The following is a 20,887-nucleotide window of genomic DNA, read 5'->3' on the forward strand; positions in this document are numbered from 1 at the left end:
GGCCCCATTGATGCTGTGTTTTTGGCTTTTGAAAGGGCTGTTTTCATCTGTGCTTCTGTGATTTCCAGGACACTACACTTTTCCGGTATTGTTGTGGGCCCTTTTGAAGGTGAGAGGGAGGTGAAGTTTGCACTGAATCTATCTGCCAGTATTTTGGCAATATCAGTAGGTTCAGTATATTTTGTGCTATTTTGCACTATCTCAGAGCATATCTGCAAGTTGCCACTTAGATTCTTGACATAGCTAAAGAAGGCTTTGTGGTTATCTTTCGAATCCTTGGTTATTTTTCTTTTGAAGTTAGCCTTGGATGATTTTATGAGGGACCTTAGTTTTTTACTGATACTGATCAGGGATGTCTTTCCTTCTTGGGATTTGCTTTTTTTCTGAACTAGTTTCCTCCTTTTGTTGTATAACCTGTTTATGGCAGGGTCCACCAGACTGGTTTCCTCCTCTTAGGGGAGCGAGTCTTGGTTTTGCTAGGTATGGCACAATCCATGCATCCTTGTAGGTGCTCATAGAGTGCAATTGTAAAGGATTCTGCATCTTGGACAGTGTTATCCTTTAGCGTGGGGGCTGTGAAACTTACCACCTCTGCCTTAAGTATGGTGAAGTTTGCTTTAGAAAAGTTTTTCACTGTGGTTTCCTTGGTTGGAGGTGGTGGTGGGGTGTGGATATCCAGGGTGATTGGTTTATGGTCTGATCTAACCAGTGATGATTTGACCTCCGGTACGGAGCACCTGTTGCCCATGTTGGTGATGACCAGGTCCAATATGTTGTGGCCTCTGGTAGGGGAGTTTACCAGCTGATCCAGGGCATTTGAGTTGATAAATTCCAAGAAGCGCTGAGCCTGGGAGTTTGTACTCAAGTAGTTTTCCCAGTTAATGGTAGGGTAATTGAAATCTCCCAAAATCAGGGTGTTCGGTAGGACCTTCATGTTTTCCAGTGTCTCCAGAAAGGCTGAGTGGTGGTCCTGGGTCATGGAGGGTGATCTGTAGCAGGCCACAATTTGCATTGCAGATTTGCCTGATGTTAGTTGCACATGGATAATCTCAGAGGTATCATGCTGCGCCACTAACCTAGAGGTGTGGGTATCCTTGATGAATATGGATACACCCCCTCCTTTTGTGTTTCGGTCCGTGTTCTGTGGCCGAAATGTGTGGTATGAGTTGTAGCCCAGTAGTGCTGTCTGAAGCCTTGAACCAGGTTTCATTTACTGCACAGATGTCGACGTTCTCCATACTTAGGAGTGCTTTGAGCGCATGCATTTTGAGATTTAAACTCCTGGCGTTAAGTAGCATAACCCTCAATTTTTTACTTGTGCTGTTTACGGAGGTGGGTTTGAATTTTGAGCCTTGCCTAAAAAAGGCACTATGGGGGCAGCAAGAGCCTTGGCCAGTATTCGAAAGCCAGGGGGTGACATACCTCTCTTTACTTTATTTAATCTTGAACCCCATATGAAAGAGAACACCAGTTGCATAATTTCTTTTTCATATTTTTGTGGGATCATATAAACATTTGACATATATGCTATTTTTTGCATCAGTACAGAGTTCACCAGCTAAATGTTTTCCTGATGGTTAATCTATATGTCCTCCAAAGAAGACGTTTCTTTCTTTTATCAAACTCTCCCATTGCATCATAACTTCGTAATTTTTCCCAAACTTTATCACAAGCAAAGATACCTCATTCATTGAAAAACACAGTCTCCCCAACATCACCTTAACCTTTACTTTTATCTTTATTCAAAGTTATTCCCACATCCTTTAAACATCCATTCAGATAAACTAATGCTTCCCTCATCCATATTTTGCTCTTAGCAACTACATCTGTATATGTCAAAACTGCTGGAATCGACACCTTCTTTTGCATCACATAATCTGGCATCTTTCATTTTATAAGCTCCTTCACAAAGTATCACATTCATTACCAAAGCAAACAATATTCCGCTCCTTGAACATTCGTGTCTTATACAGCCTTCTTGCATATTTCTTTACTCAGCCACCCATTTACTAACACTCTCACTCTGTTATTTTGATATGCTGATATACATGCTCTCCTAATTCTGTTAACTGTTCCATACCATCCCACAAAGCAACATGTCCTACTGTATCAGATGCCTTGCTAATATCACCTACATAAGTTAAACATCCTCCTTTTAATTATATCATCCACAGTTTCTCTCAAAACCAGTAACAATTTTTGACATCCCTTCCATTTTATACAACATATGCTTTCTTCCAAAATATCTCTCATAAAATTATAAAATCATATAAAATACAAAGCATCTGGTTCACATAACCATTTAGGCCTTGCCAGTGCCCACCCTCATGCTGTAACTTCTATTCTCAAAAAGGGAAAAGCAGGTCAGTCCCAGACTAAATTTATGGGAGCCATCTAAATATCCATGTTTAATTTGAAACATGCCAGCCCCTTCTATTCTCTCTTGTATTATTCTCCTAAAAATTATAATCTGTGTTTAGTGTAACCGGTCTCCATTTTTTATTTCATTCTTCTCATCTTTATTCACTATAACTTTTAATATTTTATAACATAACTCTTCATAAACAAACCCTTCTTTCAACCATTAATGCAGTACATTTTCAAAATACTCTTTTTGCCAGTCCATTAATTTCTTGTTCATTCCATACCATATACACCTGATATTAAATCAACATTTACTTTCATTAAGTACTTAATCCAATTCACTAATATTTAATATTTTTTTACTTTCTATTCTCCCTTATTTTCCTTCTTTTTACTCTTATATTTTCCATATGCTGTACTACAGTACTCATAATGTGCTCTTGTATTCTTTTTACCTCTCCTTTTACATTTTTCATTTCCCTTATTATGCTAATATCCTCCTTTACTATTTTACCCAGATATGCAGATACCTCATCCCTTGTAAATAATATTCCCTCCTAAACAGTAATGCCCTGAATTTTTCTCAAGTTATGTTATCTATTTATTTGTTTATGTCATAAACTCTCTTGAAGTCTCTAAATTCTTTAATACATTTCCAAACTGTTTCTAGTACTTCACTTTCTCTTCCTTTCTTACATCATACTGCTATTGAAAAGAAAAAAAATAATAATTTTATACTTCTTTTTAAATTCAATCCACCATTTCGACCATTTTTTGTAGAAGTTCTTCATGGTTATGTAATCCTTCTATAACTGCAATACTTCCCACTCTCCAATTTCATCCCATAATCTTTCATTTATTTTTTTTATTCCCTTTCCTATTTTAATGCACTGCCTTTCTTCCATCACCTCCACCCATATTGTTAAATGGTCAGACAAACCCATCACAACTGTGTCACCATCTGCTACCACCAAACCTTCCAATAATATAAAATAATCAATTTCAGATCCAAGTGCCCTCTTCTATATTGACTTTTGTTCCACGCAGATGATTTACTACATTTTATCACTTCCTGTATTTCTTTTACATCTTTCCGTTTCTTTTTTTTACAATTTAAATCACTTGCAATTATAATTTTCATGTTAACTCCACATAGTTTAATATTTGATGAAGCAGATTTTTTTTCCTTGCTAGTTATATATGTGTGTAATGCTACGATTCTGTAAACAATTTCTCTCCACCTCACATCTCAAACAGTTACCTTCCCATCCTTACCATCGTTGCATCTAATATTTTCACTTTTTTTTTTTTTTTTACCCAACCCAGCCACTCCAGAATAACATTCATTGCATAAGTTCTATGTTATATTTTCACCCCACAATTTTTCTTTTTCCAGTCTTTCTTTACTCTTCAGAAATCTTACATTCTCTAACAGAATAACATCCACATTACATTTAGCACACCATTCTAGTTTTCCTATCCTTCTTACAGTATTAGTAATACTGTTCACATTTACTGATAATTATCTAAAGTTGCTGCTTTTTCGTTTAAGTTTAGCACAAATATTTTTTTAAATTTTCTTTATTAACTTTTACTGTTTACCTAGTTGAATATTTTTCCTGGGTTTATGTACAAATAATCCTTGATCCTCAGAATCAGATTCTTCACTGGCTAGAACTTCAAAAAAAGTCATCAGTATCAGTCCCTTCTCGTAACCTGCCTTCCTGCATGCAAGCTCGGCCTCTTTCCTTCTCTCTGTCCTCTTGTTTCCTCGACCATATTTTCTTCTTCTACATTTCTTTCTTTACCTAGATCACTCTCTCCCCCAGCCCCTTGTACTTCTTCCTTGCAAATCTTTTCTTCCTTTTCTCCTCCTTTTCCATTATTTACAGTTCGATCTTGACCATCCATCCAAAAGTGTCCCTTTTTTTTTTTAAACAACCTGTATTCAGGCACACACCTTCTTGCTGTATGCCCTTTCTACCCACACTGGTATCTTGTCACAATCATTAATTGAATGAGAAAAGTCCCCACAAAAGAAACATGATTTAAGCTGGCCAACATATCTTAGTGTGCCTCTATGACCAGCCACAAAAATAAAACTTGCAAGTGTTTCACCATGTTTTTTTTTTCGCATTTATAACAGCTTCCAACCTCAAACCCTTCATTCCACAAGTTTCACTCATCTGTAACTTTCCCAATATTATCAACAGTTTCAAACAGACCTTGAATGAAATTTTTAACATCATCTTCTTCCAGTTCATCAGTTTTAAACTGCAAAGGAACATTTTTTTCAACATTTAAGCTACTGCTGGAAAATAAATCATTGTTTCACAGATAAATGTCCTTCTTTTTGTTACACAGTTCCAGAAATGTTATCACCAGCCCATCAGTTTCAAATGTTAAGTCGCATAAAGTCTCTGCCACAATATGTACAAAAGACCGAATTTCTTGACCTATAAAACTCAGAACAGTTACCAACTGTCCCATACATAATATCCATCAATTAAAGTGTCATTTTTGATCTTATTCTCACCACTGGTCTTCTCTTCTTTTTAAAAACAGTTTTACTTAAGAGTTTGTTGCTGCTGTCCTGTTTTACCTGCTGTCACTGCCGCATAAGTTTTAGTTACTGCATTATCTGCTGCTACAAAACAAGATACCTTCTCAGTTTTTTTTGCTGCTTTCCTCTTAGTTAATGACACTGCTGCATAAGTTTTAACTGTTGAATTCTTTGCTGCCACATCACCTGGTTGCTTTCCACATTACCATCCTCAGCACTTCTGAGAAAGTTATTTGCCATCTCACCCCATAAAACAGCAGAACTGTCAGCTGGAACAGCCTACTCAATTATTTTTAACTCATAAATACCTATGCGGTATGGAATGTCACACCTCTAGCAGTCTACACACATCTTGCATTCCAGAGCATTTTCTGAAAAATAAACTTAAAAAACACAAGATAAACAGATATAAATATTTTGTGAACAATAAAAGCTATTAAAACTATACAAATAGCAATGTTATCAGTAAGAAGTATTCTTTACAGCAATAAAAGTAATTAGTCTTTTCCATAAATACTGTAGTATATTACAATGCACACAAACCCCAAATATTTTTTCTAAACTTTTACAAACCAATTTTCATATCTTGAAAATTATACAACCTAGAGATGTATTGTTAGAAAATTTTTGTTAACAGAACAAAGCTGTCAGATGACAAGAAATTCCTCTGTATGTTTACAGACATATGAAAACATATTTTAATTGTATAATTAACAATACAAATAATATTGGATATCTGTCAAGATGTGCAACTTAAAGTGCAAATATTAAAAACAGTTTTCTTAAATAACATCTAAGGTTTCAACTAATGCCATTCAATAATTTGTAGTTCACTTCAGTTTTGAAATATTATGTATATATGGAAATATTGCTTACTTTCATAATTACTAACAACTGGCACTATTTCCAGAATATGTAATATAAAGCAACATGGCTCCTACATTAATGTTTCACACCATACACTTCAATAAAATGTAGGTCTCACTTATGAAAATCTGAATATAAATATGAATAATAAGTGGCAAATAAAGATTAATTTCTCCACTGCAGGATATTCTAGAGTAACAATCTTCATGCCATTTTGTTAATAACTCCTTGCCCCTTTTAATACTGCCTATTGGTAAGTCAGTTAAAGAATCCAGACCCAAAAAATTTCTGGATGCCATAACGAGGTATGGATGAGAACTGGAAGTATACAGAAAAGGTGTTTTAAGCTTGAATGAGTTAACAGAACATCATCTGCAAGCCTTCCTGACACCAGTATTGTTATATGCACCACTTCAACAGTCTCACTTAACTTCCTTCTCTATGGGGAAAGCTAAGCATTGCTCATTTGTAATATCCACCACGCAGGAATCTTTATTTACATTCCTTATTGAACACATTTTTCACCAAATTTTCTCTTTCTACCTCCAAACACTAGATAACTTTTCTGTTCTACTCCATGTTGCTACTTCCATTAGGGCTCTTCCTTGCTGCTGTAGCAGCCTTCTTGCACCATCTAGTAGCTCCAATGAACTTTGAGGGAATGACTGTTGCTTTTCTCCTTTCATCTGGCATTAAGCCTGTTTTGAAATTGAACTTGAATAGCTTCTGTATGGTATTACACAAGTCATATTTCAGGCTGACCTCCAGGCAGCCTGGTATGTTATATGACACCACAGATGTAGTGTCTTTGGCATTAACTAGCACCTTGAGAACTTCTTTTGGGACGGTTTGAGTGGAGGGTGTGTATGTGATCTGAAAATATTGAGGAGAGGAGGATAAAGTTTGAGCTAAAATTGTCTGCTAGTAGATTGTCTTTGGGCCTCAGTACATGTTATCATTTACTATTGGCTCTGGATGGGTTGGGAATTTTTTCTGATATTTTTTAACATAATTAAAAAAAGCACTATGTCTGTCCTGTGCCTGGGTGGCTATTTTTATCTTTCATCTGGCTTTGGTCAATTTGATTAAGGTCCACAATTCCTTGTTTAATTTATTAAGTAAGAGAAATGTTAGCATCTTGAGAGTTAGATTTTTTGTGTACAATATTATTTTTCTTTTATTATAGGGCCTGCTTATATTTGGGTTGCACCATAGGGGTTTATTTTTTGGCATTCTATTTACTTCTAAGAAGGATAGAGGCATCTATCAAACTATTTACATGTGTGTAATATTTGGCAGTGAAGTATTCCTCATAAGCAATGGGGTCATCAAGATGGAAGGGACTTTTGAATTTAGCCAGATCTTTTTAGTAGATTAGGCTCCAAATAATTTCTGAATGCCAATGTATTAAAGATGCCTCAGGCTTCAAGTCTTATGGTGAATGTGATTGAGTTGTAGTCTGATTTAACCAAAGAGCAAGTTACAGTTGGTGGGGAAAAAAGTTGCCCACAGTGCGGTAAGGGCCAAATTCAGGATTTTATCACCCCTGCTTGAGGTGAGGACAAATTGATCAATAGTTTGTTTTGATGATGCCCAGAAACCATTGGGCATACATGTTTGAGGATGTATAAGTCTCCCAGTTTATGGATGGGTTAATGAAGCCTGTGAGGAGAATGGTGTTTGGCTTAATACACAGGGATTCCATACTAGTTAGGTAGGAGTATGGGCCAATGGGGACATAGAGGGGGTCCTACAGTTACATATGGTATGATAATGGGTTTTGTTAATAGTAAGTTGGACATGGAGGAGTTCCAGGGCATTATTTTTAAGAATATGGAGACACCTCCTATAGTAGGCATTGAAACCCTGCACTTATGAAATGCTGTCAATGGTCTTGAACCAGATCTCTGTGATTATATATATATATATATATATATATATATATATATATATATATATATATATATATATATATATAAAATCACTGTGTTACTGGGTAAGGAGTGCTTGTTGGGGGTGGAGTTTTTTTTGTTAAGGCTGCTAGCATTCAGCATCAATACCTTAACTTTAGAAGACTGTCCTTGCTTTAAAAAGGTACTATGGAGTGGCCAAGGGTTTAGCTAATATACACAATTCTGGAGGTGGTACAGGCCATCCTTAGCAAAGCAGATGTAACTGTCTACCATTTCTTCCCAGGCTGATATATATTGTAACCCCTCTCTATGACACTATAAGCTGAGCCAGTTGTTGAACTGAATAATCTTTTGTTCATATTATAGCATAATCCTTGGTGATGGTAGAGTGCTTCTCAAGGTTAGGTTCATACTAGCCCCAGACATGTATACTAATAGCTCCATTGTGTCTCTCTTCATTGAATTTGTTTATTATTTTCTGAAATATTTTAACTGTATGTAATTAATCTATCTGGATGTCACTGTGTATCCATGTTCCTGTGGCATTTGTAACTAAAATGCCATGTTTCATGCCATTTGTGAGTGCCTTATAGGGCATTTACCTGCAAAATACAGGCAAGACTGCCTGAAGCTCTCTTCATTTTAGTGCAGCACAGTGAGGAAGTTTTTTTTCCTTATCTGTAGTTTCTATTGCTTCAGCTTCAGAGATATGTTCTGTTTTCATGTTATGATAACTATGGTGTTTGAGGAGCAGGAGAAGAATACTTCTGACCCCTCTGATTCAGCATCACATCCCTTGTCAACATAACCACTACCCAAATCTGCTGAAGGCATAAAGATAATGCAGCCTCTGTATTCTGTTCAGCACCTTTACACATGATCTTTAAGCTATTTTAATTGGTGATTTCAGCCTACCAACACTGTATAAACCTAATAATGACATATTTTCAAGAAATGGTAAAGTTATGAGAGCACTTCTAAACTGGTATAATCTATATCAGGAATACATTTATCCACTACATGTTTAAATATCTTAAGATATATTCTGCAGTTACAGTGGATATAAAAAGTGTACACACCCCTGTTAAAATTCCAGGTTTTTGTGATATAAAAAATGAGACCACAATAAATCATTCCAAAACTTTTCCCACCTTTAATGTGACCTATAATATGTACAATTAAAATTGAAAAACAAACAAATCTGTTAGGGGAAAAATCTAAAAAATAAAAAAACATACAATAAACTGGTTACATAAGTGTGCACACCCTTAATCTAATACTTTGTTGAGCACCTTTTGATTTAATTACAGCATTCAGTCTACTTGGGTACACACCTGCCATTAATTGAAGAGACTCTGATTAACCCCAAATTAAGTTCAGCTGTCCTAGTAGTATTTTCCTGACATTTACTCAGTTGCATGCTACAGCAAAAGCCATGGTTCGCAGAGAGCTTACAAAGCATCAAAGTGATCTTGTTGTTGAAGGGTATCAGTCGGGAGAAAGGTACAAAAAAATTTCCACAGCATTGGATATACCATGGAACACAGTGAAAACAATCATCAAAAAGTGGAGAAAATATGGAACAACAGTGACGTTGCAAAGAACTGGACGTCCCTCCAAAATTGATGAAAAGACAAGATGGAAACTGGTCAGGGAGGCTGCCAAGAGACCTACAGCAACACTGAAAGAGTTGCAAGAATTTCTGGCAAGTACTGGTTGTGTACTACATGTGACAGCAATCTCCCGTATTCGCCATATGTCTGGACTATGGGGTAGGGTTGCAAGATGGAAGCCTTTTCTTACACAGAAAAACACCCAGGCCTGGCTAAAATTTGCAAAACAATACATCATCTCCCAAAAGCATGTGGGAAAATGTGTTATGGTCTGATGAGACCAAGGTTGAAATTTTTGGCCACAATTCCAAAAGGTATGTTTGGCGCAAAAACAACACTTTGCGTCACCAAAAGAACACCATCCTCATGGTGAAGCATGGTGGTGGCAGTATCATGCTTTGGGGTTGCTTTTCTTCAGCTGGAACTGGAGCTTTAGTGAAGGTGGAGGGAATTATGAACAGTTCAGATACCAGTCACCTTTGGCCCAAAACCTTTAGGCATGTGCTAGAAAGCTGAAGATGAAGAGGAATTTCAGCTTTCAACACGACAATGACCCCAAGCATATATCCAAATAAACAAAATAATGGCTTCACCAGAAGGAAATTAAAGTTTTTGAATGGCCCAGCCAGAGCCCAGACTTAAATCCAAGAGAAAATATGTGGGATGACCAGAAGAGGGCTGTGCACAAGAGATGCCCTTGCAATCTGGCAGATTTGGAGCGCTTTTGCAAGGAAGAGTGGGCAAATATTGCCAAGTCAAGATGTGCCATGCTGATACTCATACCCAAGAAGACTGAATGCTGTAATTAAATCAAAAGGTGCTTCAACAGAGTATTAATTTAAGGGTGTGCACACTCATGCAACCAGCTTATTGTGCATTTTTTATATTTTTCCCCTAACAGATTTGTTTGTTTTTCAATTGAATTGTACAGGTTATAGGTCACATTAAAGGTGGGAAAAGTTTTGAAATTATTTATCCTGACCTCAGTTTTTATATATCACAAAAACCTGGTATTTTATCAGGGGTGTGTACACCTTTTATATCCACTGTATAATGATCATTGTAGTACTATGTACAGTGTGTAACCACCGTTTTAGGAAGTGACCATGTCATCACTAAAGCACTACTACATTGGACATCAAGTATGATGCAAAGGGAGATGACATGTAGTCCAAGTAATTTAAGTAAAAACATCATGGATCATAAAACATCCAAGTCTAAACTGGCATTGATAAACATTTGTCAAGAATGGGGAGTCTGAAAGTCACACTACAGACTTACAGGAAAATAAGAGAATAGAATGTGATTTGGGAGGAATATTTCCATTCATACAGGGCTAGGCTATCAAAGAAAAGTAGAAGGCAAATAAACTAAAATAACATCATGCAGTCAGGAAGATAAAAAATGTAAGTGTATGTCCAAGTTAGTTAAGACTGCAGTAAAATTTGGCATATTTATTTTGAGACTAAATTAATCAACAGAGCAATAAATGGGATTTGTGCAAGTACATATCTGACAGCAAATACCAATTAGCATATTTTATTAAACTGATGGGACAAGCAAGTGCTATTCTTTGAATGATATGGTAAAGAAATTTAGGCCCATTTTCTAAACATTTTTTGGAGTGAACCCACAACTGAATTATGACTATCCAGAACCATCAGTGGATGAAGTGCAAATTAGTAATTCAGATTGTAAGGATGTAGATCTCCACATAGAAAAAATAGAAATCAGTGAAGCTAACAGCCTAGATATCAAAGATATGAAAACTTACACTGACAATTCTGTCTGATAAAAGTTTCAATCAGTGCAAAATACCAGAAGGCTGAAAGACAGCATTAATTAAAATTGTATCTAATAATTAGGGTGAGAATTTTAGCTGAAATCGATATAGGTCCATAAGCCTATTATCATGTGTTAGAAAATTAATGAAAAAAGTGGTCTAAAACAAACGTAAATAAGAAGTTAGAGACAGAAATGTTACTGTCAGTTTGTGAACATGTTTACAAGGATCATAGATCTTTTTTCTCCTTGTAACACTGCATTGTATCAAAACATAGTTACAGCATTAGATCAAGCCCTTTAAGTTGAAGTGCTGTACACTGACTACAATAAATTCAGAAAAGGTTAATTGTAACATCTTGTTGAAGAAACTTATTAAGCTAAGATTTATAAAAACTGCTGTACCTCTCAACTACACAGATTTTCGCAGAATGTTCAGTTTTTGCCTCATATTTTTGGTCCATTTTTAAAAAAAATTGTTTTTTTTGGTAAATTAGTGGCAAATTATTAAAGATTAAAGTTAGAAAATAATGACAAATATTTGAGTTTCAGACTTCAAACTCCTCAGGAAATTAGTGCCAATACAAAACCTATTATTCTATCAACTTTCTAAGTTTGTGAAAACAATATTTAAAAATTGTCCCTATTTTTTGGCCTTTGTCCTACTTTTATTTATGGCTTTGTCCAGGTTTCTTCCTCTAAGAGGTTGAGAGGTATGCTGCTGTTGTAGATTACTGAATGAATGTTTAACAAGAGAAAAGAAAGTGATCTGAGAAAATGCAGAAAACAATTCTCATGTTGTCAACCAAAATGTACCACAGGGATCCTTACTAGGTCCTTGTGTGAATATCAAAGTACAAAATTCCGTTTTATAGTATATACACAGATAGCATTATAATAGAAAAAGTGATTATAAGTCATGAAGATATAACCTGTTTGCAAACTGCTTGTAATAACTTGACTGGTTGGGCTGCAATGAATAATATGATTGCAAACATTAATAAAAATAAATTTATCATCCCATCCAAAGGCAAGGTAAAGCAGCTCCATGGCAACAGCTGGTCACAAATCCAAATTTTTATTAAATGCAAAGATTAAAAAATTGTAATATAAGCAGTTTTGTCTCCCGCTGCAGACTTCATCAGATAAATAGATGGGGCAGTGGAGCTGCTTTACCTTGCCTTGGATGGGTTGGCTTGTTCCAGAGTTTTCCTAGTGAGCAGTGTGTTTGGAAAAGTAAAATTATGTCATGGATAGTACCACATTAGAGATTCAAGTATTTTTTCTTCCCCTTTCCACAGCTGGTCATCTGTTGCCACCAGATCCTGTTATTATTCCCTACATCTATGCCGCCTGCTTTAGCTTCTTCTTAACTCAGCCCAGCTCATGCCCAAGATCAGTGAGGGGATTGTTGATGCTGATCCAGCATCATACTGCTGTCAGGGAGTTTGCTTTATCTCCCACCCCATGGCAGCCCTGTGATCTTCGCATTTGCTGCCTATGGGGAAGGACATTTGCATATTTTTGCATGTGTATCCTCCATACCAGGCAGTGTACCACTTGCAGAGCAGAGCTCAACTGAATCTTAAGGATGCAATTACAGTAAGCCTAGGCAGCCTTTCTGTCTCCAGGATGGGTGATCTGACTCAGTCTCATTCCCCATCTGGTCCCTTTATTGCTGGAGGACAGTAAGAAACTTATAGCACTGCACTACAGGCCCAGATATATTAGATATTCAAGTCTTGAACACGTGCAGACTTTCAGTGATTTAGTGATGCTAGCTGATAACACCTTAACCTTTAAATATCATATAGATGGATTTCCTGGGATATTGATAACACCATTGCATTTACTTTTAGATCTGCTGTTGCCTTTTCCCTCTATTCCTCAACTGATTGGTTCCAGATCCAATTTCAGACATTTTCCACACTTCAGATCTATACCTCAGGGTCTTCCCCTTATCTGTAATCCTATGCTAACCTCAACCATACCTCAGATCTTGTTTGCTGCTGTATGCATTTAGATGTTGATTTTTTGGCTCTGGCTTTGAGATAAGTATATAGCCTTTTTTGTCTACCATATCAGTACATTAGTGCTGTTCTTTTCTGTCTTTTGTTCTTCATTTTTCATATCTTTTCCTCACCTTAAAAAAAAGTTAGTTGTCTAGTTAGTTGTTGCTGCCTTTCTTGGCTGTATGGCCTTTTCTACAACTCCTACCAGTGTTTTTGCCTGGTATCATGTATTACCATTGTTGGTACACTGCTTGTGTTACACTCTTCTCTATAGGGTTTTTTCAGTACCATAGCTAATATTCTTCTTTTTTCAAACTTTTTTGCTGTGTTTGTTGCACTTGTTTCTCCTTTGACATGACAGATAAATCTACTGGATTTAAGAAATGTATTTACCCAATTCAGCTTCTCATGACAAGTGTGTTTATTGTTTAGGAGTTTGTCACTTAGATGAGTATTGTGACATCTGCCCTGCCTTTGGACATCGGACAGTGATTGAGTGTTAGTATAAAATAGTCCTCAAAGGTCTCATTCCTCCTCCTCCATCATCTGCCTCTGGAACATCTCCAACTGGAAAGAAGCCTTTGGACAAGCAGAAAGAGGACAAGGGAGATAAGTAAACAGAAAAGGCTAAAGAGTCTGGGAAATGATCCCCTGACTGCTCTCCTTGTTCATCTCCTACTTTGACTCAGGCAGCTAAGCTATCTAAGGCTTTGATCCATCTTTTGCATCTTCCAGAACTCCCTCTCAGAGGGAACTGAGATTTTCTCTGGAGCCAATAACTTCCAAGTTAAATTACCTGTTCTTACATGAGACAAAAGTCAAGAGAGTTTCTAGAAACTCCTCCTTATCTTCATCCTTCAGATCCACCAGAAATGTGTCAAATGCTGATGTGGACACAATGATGAGGAAATTCCTCAAGACTTGGACTGTTTTTGGAGTTCTTCCCTATGGACCCGTGAGCTTTGGGCCATCTTCCATCCCTATTGCCACTCTTACTCTGATACACCCCCCCCCCTCCAGTTTTGGAGACTTTGGATTTGAGACTCCCAAGATTGTCTTCATCAGATCTGAAGTTGGGGGGGGGGGTTCTTCAACTCAAGCACCTCCTCTGATCTCAGCAGAGCAAGACTGACCTCTGCTCTGAAGCTTAAGCTCTGAATCTGGGGGGAGGGGCTTGACCCCCAAGATTTTCTGAGCCATATCTTACTGTCAGAGCTTTGGTGCTAGATATCGTAGCTCTGTCTTCAGTCTCAAGGCAAGGTCAGGAAGGCACTCTTGGCCATACTGGTTGTGGAGCTTTGGCTTCAGTCAGGGTGGTTTTGGGGTCTGCTTTGGCATCTGCCTTTGAGGCTGTAGAGAGAGCCTTCTCCAACTCTACAGAAGGGTCATCCCCCCCCCCCCCTTCTCAGCTCCACCTCTTCCACAACTATCAGCCTGGGGGGTTGATCATACCCACTCTGCCCCATCAGGGCAGCAAGTAGACACTGGCTTTGAGACAATCCTTGCTTAAGACACCCCTTAGACCTCTAAATCTTCCACAGAATGTCCTGCCGTGGAAGCTCCATGGAAGCACATGTGTAAAACAATGCACATTGACTCCCCACAGGGGTCTCTGATAGAAGATACAGATTTTGATGAAAGGAAGGGGTCCCCAGATCACCACTTGTGGAGTTCTCCTTTGGAGAAATTCTTGAATCATTGAAACAGAAAGGTGGCTAGTCTTCTGAAGCTCTCTCTCAGGAGAAATCTGTTTCCTGAAAACTTTTGGCACTGGCTCAGTTACTTCCTGGGTGCTATCCTTGGCTGATGAGATGACTGGCCTCATTTCTCAATAGGCATGGAAGGAACTGGATGTGGCAGAAGTGATTCCAAAGAAACTGTTAAATACTTAATAGTTCCTAAAAACCATGCTTACTGATGCAAGGGCTTGGTTATATATGCTATGGTGGTAGCAGCAGCCACCAAAAAGGAGCTCACTGAGGAAAGCTTATCTACCCTCCCTCATAATAGAGAGGTTAAGGCCCTGGATAGACTTGGGAAGCATGTTTATGCTTCACTGACCTTTGCTCTGCAATTGCAGGATTTTTGGTGGTCTGTGTCTGCAGTCAGAATAAAGCTTTGCATTTTACATTTTTAGTGGTTTCCCTGTCATTTGGTTGGATTGTTGGATGCAACTGTGAAATATTTGTCTTATTTGTTTTCTGTTCTTCGATCCGTTCACACGAGCTGTGACCTTGATTGTGCTTCTTGTTTCTAGGGTTAGTTTGGCACTTGAGTTCTAAGCCAGCTGGTTTCATAGTGGTGTTTGCTATGCAGTCTATGTAGTTTTGTGTTTATCTGATTGCCTGAGGGTCTATCTTTTGTTGTATACTACTGGTATAGTTACATTTCTGTGTAACTGTATTCAGTAACAGAGCTGTTTGGCTGGCTGTGATTGATTCTACAACCATCTGGATAAAGAAAGCTGATATAAGTATACTTTTTTGCACTTGTTCTCTTTCAGTGATAGTTAACAAAACTGTACTGCATTTTTTAATTTGTTTTATTGAATATTGATTGAATATTGGTGGTCTCTGTCTGTAGTTTGTTCTTTGTTTTTCCCACCCTCTTGCCTAAGTGTTGCTGTATTCTTAAACTTGGTAGCTTTGGAATTGCCTGCCCCTGCTGTACATTTGTTTTTGGACACTCCTGCCAGCTCCATCTCATTTGCTCACTCAACTGAGTACAGTGAGATAATTTGGGAAGGACTACCCCCGTGCTTCTTTGATTTTGGACACTCCTTCCAGTTCCCATCTCATCAGCTCTGTCTACAGTGTACAGAGAGAGCATTTGGAAGGCCCACCCCCCTTAGTTTTTTAATCTTGAATTATCTTCTGTGTCCTCACACTCCACTTACGAAAAAAATACATTTTATTTAGCAGCTCTTAATGTAACTGTGTTCTTCCTACTTCATTACCTTATTTTGCTTTGCTGTGTGCTCTTAAGTGTTCAAGTGTTTTTATTCTGTTGGATTTATTACTGCTTGTTATTTGCCTGATTAAATTTATCTGCTATTCTTAGCATCTTAGTTTTGGTTTCAGCACTTGTGATTCAGGCCAATTATTTTGCATTTAAGAAGGTTTTTGTGGTCTACACTCTTGTGGACAAACCCTTATCAAAACCCTCTCTCCATAAGTCTTCCCAAGTATTCAGAACACTATTTCTGGACAATTCACATCAGTTTCTAATGCCAGTCTAGTCGATACAGGCATACTGAGACAGTCTGGCAAAGGCCTCATGTTCACTGACAGCCATCTTCTCCTAACACATAATTATTCTACTTGCGAAAAATGCATCTAGATTAGTAACCTGGAATCCATGCTCTCTTGTGCCACAGTCAGTACTCATGACAAAGAGGAGATTGCCAGCACAAACACCACACCACATAGCCAAGTACAACACACACACACCTATGCAGAGGTCCTCAATAAAAACTTACCTCAACAGCAGAGACCTCCAAAACACACTTACAAACATTCCACACACATCACCAACCACATCACACACAGAAGACAACACGCCAGTGTCACACAAACACAGCCCATAAGGCATACCAATAAACCAATGCAGTCTACAAGGCATAAAAATAAACCAAACTTACTAGTCATTGATGACTCAATTGTCAGGCACACCCATGACCCCCTCACAAGGCTCAACAAGGAGAAGGTTATGGTCAGTTGTCTGTCAGGCACCAGAATCTGCCACATCACACATGCACTTAAATCTCTCCACACCAGGTACAAGTATGACTCTATCATTGTTCATGATGGTGTGAATGACTTGAGATGTACCTCCCTGCACTATATGAAGAGAGACATGATTGAGCTTTGAGTATGTGTCCCAGGTAAGTACAACCCAAGCCCTAAACAGCATCCTGCCTTCACCAAGAATGATACCAAAATACCAACAAAAAATAATTGACTTCAACAATTGGCTTAGTTTCTGGTGTCTTTCCAAGGGGATCCAGTATCTGTCTGCCTGGGATGACATGACTGACATGCCTTGATGCTTTGCCAGAGATGGCCTCCACCTATCACCCCTGGGATTCTGGATCCCGGCCAAATCTCTTGCCTCCAAGAAAAACATCAGTGCACTGATGAAAGCTTATACAGCCGAAACCGGTATGTGAAAATAAATTCATTACACTGGAGATTGTGTGCTGGCTTTGGTGTTGGGTTTTTGAGGTTGGGCTATGCACCTTGACCATACTTGCATGCATCAGTTTGTTTTTGGTGTATTTACAAGGCTCTTGTCTTCCCCATTGTGCCCTTTTTAGGCTATGTCCCAAAGACAAATCTTCCAACATAAAAGATCTGTCAAAAAGCAAATTGAAGGTCATGCTGCTTAACGCTAGGAGCCTTAACCTGAAAATGCACTCACTGAAGGCTCTCCTCACCTTGGAAGATGCCGATGTCTGTGCGGTCATGGAAAATTGGTTCAGGGATGCGAAGAGCACCCCTGCCTTACCAGGCTGCACCTCATTCCACACATTCTGACCCCAAAATGAGGTTGGGAAGACTAAAGATGGTGGAGTCTCTATCTTCATTAAGGACAGGCACAGCTCCAGACTGGTTTGCCAGCATGACAGATTGGAATTACTCCAGGTGCAGCTGACAGTTGGCAAGACACCCATCCAAGTTATAACCAGCTATAGACCCATGAGACCCACTTCTCTTACCTGGACCTAGTTTACTCCGTCAAGGTGCTCCCTAACACCCTGATCCTTGGTGACTACAACTACCCCACCATAGACTGGTTGAACTATTCCTGCACTAATGCACTCACCCAACAATTCCTTGACTTCATCAACTCTAACACACTAGACCAGCTCGTCACATCCCCCACAAGGGGAGATAACATTCTGGACTTGGTTGTTCTCATCAACATGGGTAACCACTGCTCCACTCCCATAGTATGTTCTTCTCTGGTGAGATCAGATCATTGGTCTGTTTCATTCGAAGATTCTACCCCCCCCACCATAACCAGTTTAAAAAACTTTTCAAAATCTGACTACAACCTCCTAAGGGAGGTTTTCAGTAGCTTCACACCACTGCCCCCTCAGAGAATGCAGACAACTATGCTGAAAAGTATGCCAATGCAGTATACAAGCATCTGTACGACTGCATGAACTCAGCCATACCCAACATAACTAAAACCTGCTCCTCAAGGAAACACAAACCTGGCTGTTGGACATCCTCTATCAACAGGCTTTACAACAAAAGGAAGAAACTGTTGTCCAAGGGTAAAAGGAACAAATTCCATATTGGAAAAACTCCCCCCTCAGCCTCAACAAGCAAATTAGGTCACTAGTGAAAACATTCAAAGCCAATTATGAATTGAAACTAGCCTCCAAAACAAAGGAAAACCACAAAGCCTTCTTTAGTTACATCAGGAACCTCCATGGCAAAGCCCAGGTTTGTTCTGAATTAGTACTTAATGGTACCACTTACACTGATTCTGTTGACGTAGCCAACCTGCTAGCAGATAGGTTCAGCCTTAACTTCACCCCCCTATTCCCCAAAGGCCTATTCAACACCCCTGATACTTGTTCCACACCTCACATCTCCATAGATCATGTTAAAGGCCCTATCCAAGGCAAAGAACACAGCTTCCATGGGACCAGATGGTATCGCAGGCTGTATTCTGCACCATCTCCAGCAAGAACTAGCTTCAGAATCCAAAGACAGTAACAAACTAACACAGTCCAACAAAATCACTGATTCTAGGCAGACCAGCACACAAAAATCCTAGCTTCACCTATGAGCACCCTCTTTAACCACAGCCTAAATACATACTTCATTCCAGCAGAGTGGAGAACTGCCATTGTCATTCCCTTGCACAAAGGTGGTGCCACTACTGACCCTAGAAACTATCGCCCCATTAGCTTGACAAGTCTGATCTGTAAAGCCATGGAGCTTATTATTATGGATCTCCTAAACAAGGACATAGGCAATCTCCAAGCACTTGACCCTACCCAGTTCGGATTTGTCAAGGGCAGATCTTGCCGGTTGAACCTGGTAGACTTTTTTGAGATGGTCACCAAGGCCCTGAATGAGGGAAAGTCAGTACGTACAGCTTACCTTGACTTGGCAAAGGCCACAATCCCCCACTTAGGCATCACTGAAAAGCTAACACAATTTGGTGTAAATCCATATCTCATCCGGTGGGTGGCCATCTGGCTCTCCAATAGAACCCACAAGGTCAAAATAGGTGCCTCCACCTATGACAGCAGACCTGTCACTAGTGGTGTTCCCCTGGGATCTATCCTGGGGCCCTTACATTTTGGCATCTACTTGTCAGAGGTCCAGGCAAAGACAAAGGTCTGTGGCTGACCCAAGTTTGCGGACAACTGCAAGTTGAGTGCTGTCATTGACTCCCCAAATGATGGTAACATAACTGCAAGAAGGTCTCACAGCAACAAATGACTGGTGTCAAAGTCATGGCCTTAAGTTATAATCAAAAAAATCATACCCTTCAGCAAAAACATGGCCAGTACTGTTTACCAAATCAATCTTGATCTTCATCCAGTTCCATCCTTATTGCCACTCTTACTCTGATACACCCCCACCCCTCCAGTTTTGGTGACTTTGGATTTGAGACTCCCAAGATTGTCTTCATCAGATCTGAAGTTGGGGGGGTTCTTCAACTCAAGCACCTCCTCTGATCTCAGCAGAGCAAGACTGACCTCTGCTCTGAAGCTTAAGCTCTGAATCTGGGGGGAGGGGCTTGACCCCCAAGATTTTCTGAGCCATATCTTACTGTCAGAGCTTTGGTGCTAGATATCGTAGCTCTGTCTTCAGTCTCAAGGCAAGGTCAGGAAGGCACTCTTGGCCATACTGGTTGTGGAGCTTTGGCTTCAGTCAGGGTGGTTTTGGGGTCTGCTTTGGCATCTGCCTTTGAGGCTGTAGAGAGAGCCTTCTCCAACTCTACAGAAGGGTCATCCCCCCCCCCCTTCTCAGCTCCACCTCTTCCACAACTATCAGCCTGGGGGGTTGATCATACCCACTCTGCCCCATCAGGGCAGCAAGTAGACACTGGCTTTGAGACAATCCTTGCTTAAGACACCCCTTAGACCTCTAAATCTTCCACAGAATGTCCTGCCGTGGAAGCTCCATGGAAGCACATGTGTAAAACAATGCACATTGACTCCCCACAGGGGTCTCTGATAGAAGATACAGATTTTGATGAAAGGAAGGGGTCCCCAGATCACCACTTGTGGAGTTCTCCTTTGGAGAAATTCTTGAATCATTGAAACAGAAAGGTGGCTAGTCTTCTCAGGAGAAATCTGTTTCCTGAAAACTTTTGGCACTGGCTCAGTTACTTCCTGGGTGCTATCCTTGGCTGATGAGATGACTGGCCTCATTTCTCAATAGGCATGGAAGGAACTGGATGTGGCAGAAGTGATTCCAAAGAAACTGTTAAATACTTAATAGTTCCTAAAAACCATGCTTACTGATGCAAGGGCTTGGTTATATATGCTATGGTGGTAGCAGCAGCCACCAAAAAGGAGCTCACTGAGGAAAGCTTATCTACCCTCCCTCATAATAGAGAGGTTAAGGCCCTGGATAGACTTGGGAAGCATGTTTATGCTTCACTGACCTTTGCTCTGCAATTGCAGGATTTTTGGTGGTCTGTGTCTGCAGTCAGAATAAAGCTTTGCATTTTACATTTTTAGTGGTTTCCCTGTCATTTGGTTGGATTGTTGGATGCAACTGTGAAATATTTGTCTTATTT

The 20,887-nt window shown here is 39.2% G+C and overlaps 1 protein-coding gene across 2 annotated transcripts in view; it reads left to right on the top strand.

Annotated features, from left to right (window-relative positions):
* STK39 (serine/threonine kinase 39) overlaps positions 1–20,887 on the top strand; it is a 2,138,083-nt gene that overhangs the window by 1,519,292 nt on the left and 597,904 nt on the right. The window lies entirely within an intron of this gene.

Source organism: Protopterus annectens, chromosome 6.part1, assembly GCF_019279795.1.
Source record: "Protopterus annectens isolate FY-2018-M chromosome 6.part1, PAN1.0, whole genome shotgun sequence".
In the NCBI taxonomy this organism is placed as follows: Eukaryota; Metazoa; Chordata; order Ceratodontiformes; family Protopteridae; genus Protopterus; species Protopterus annectens.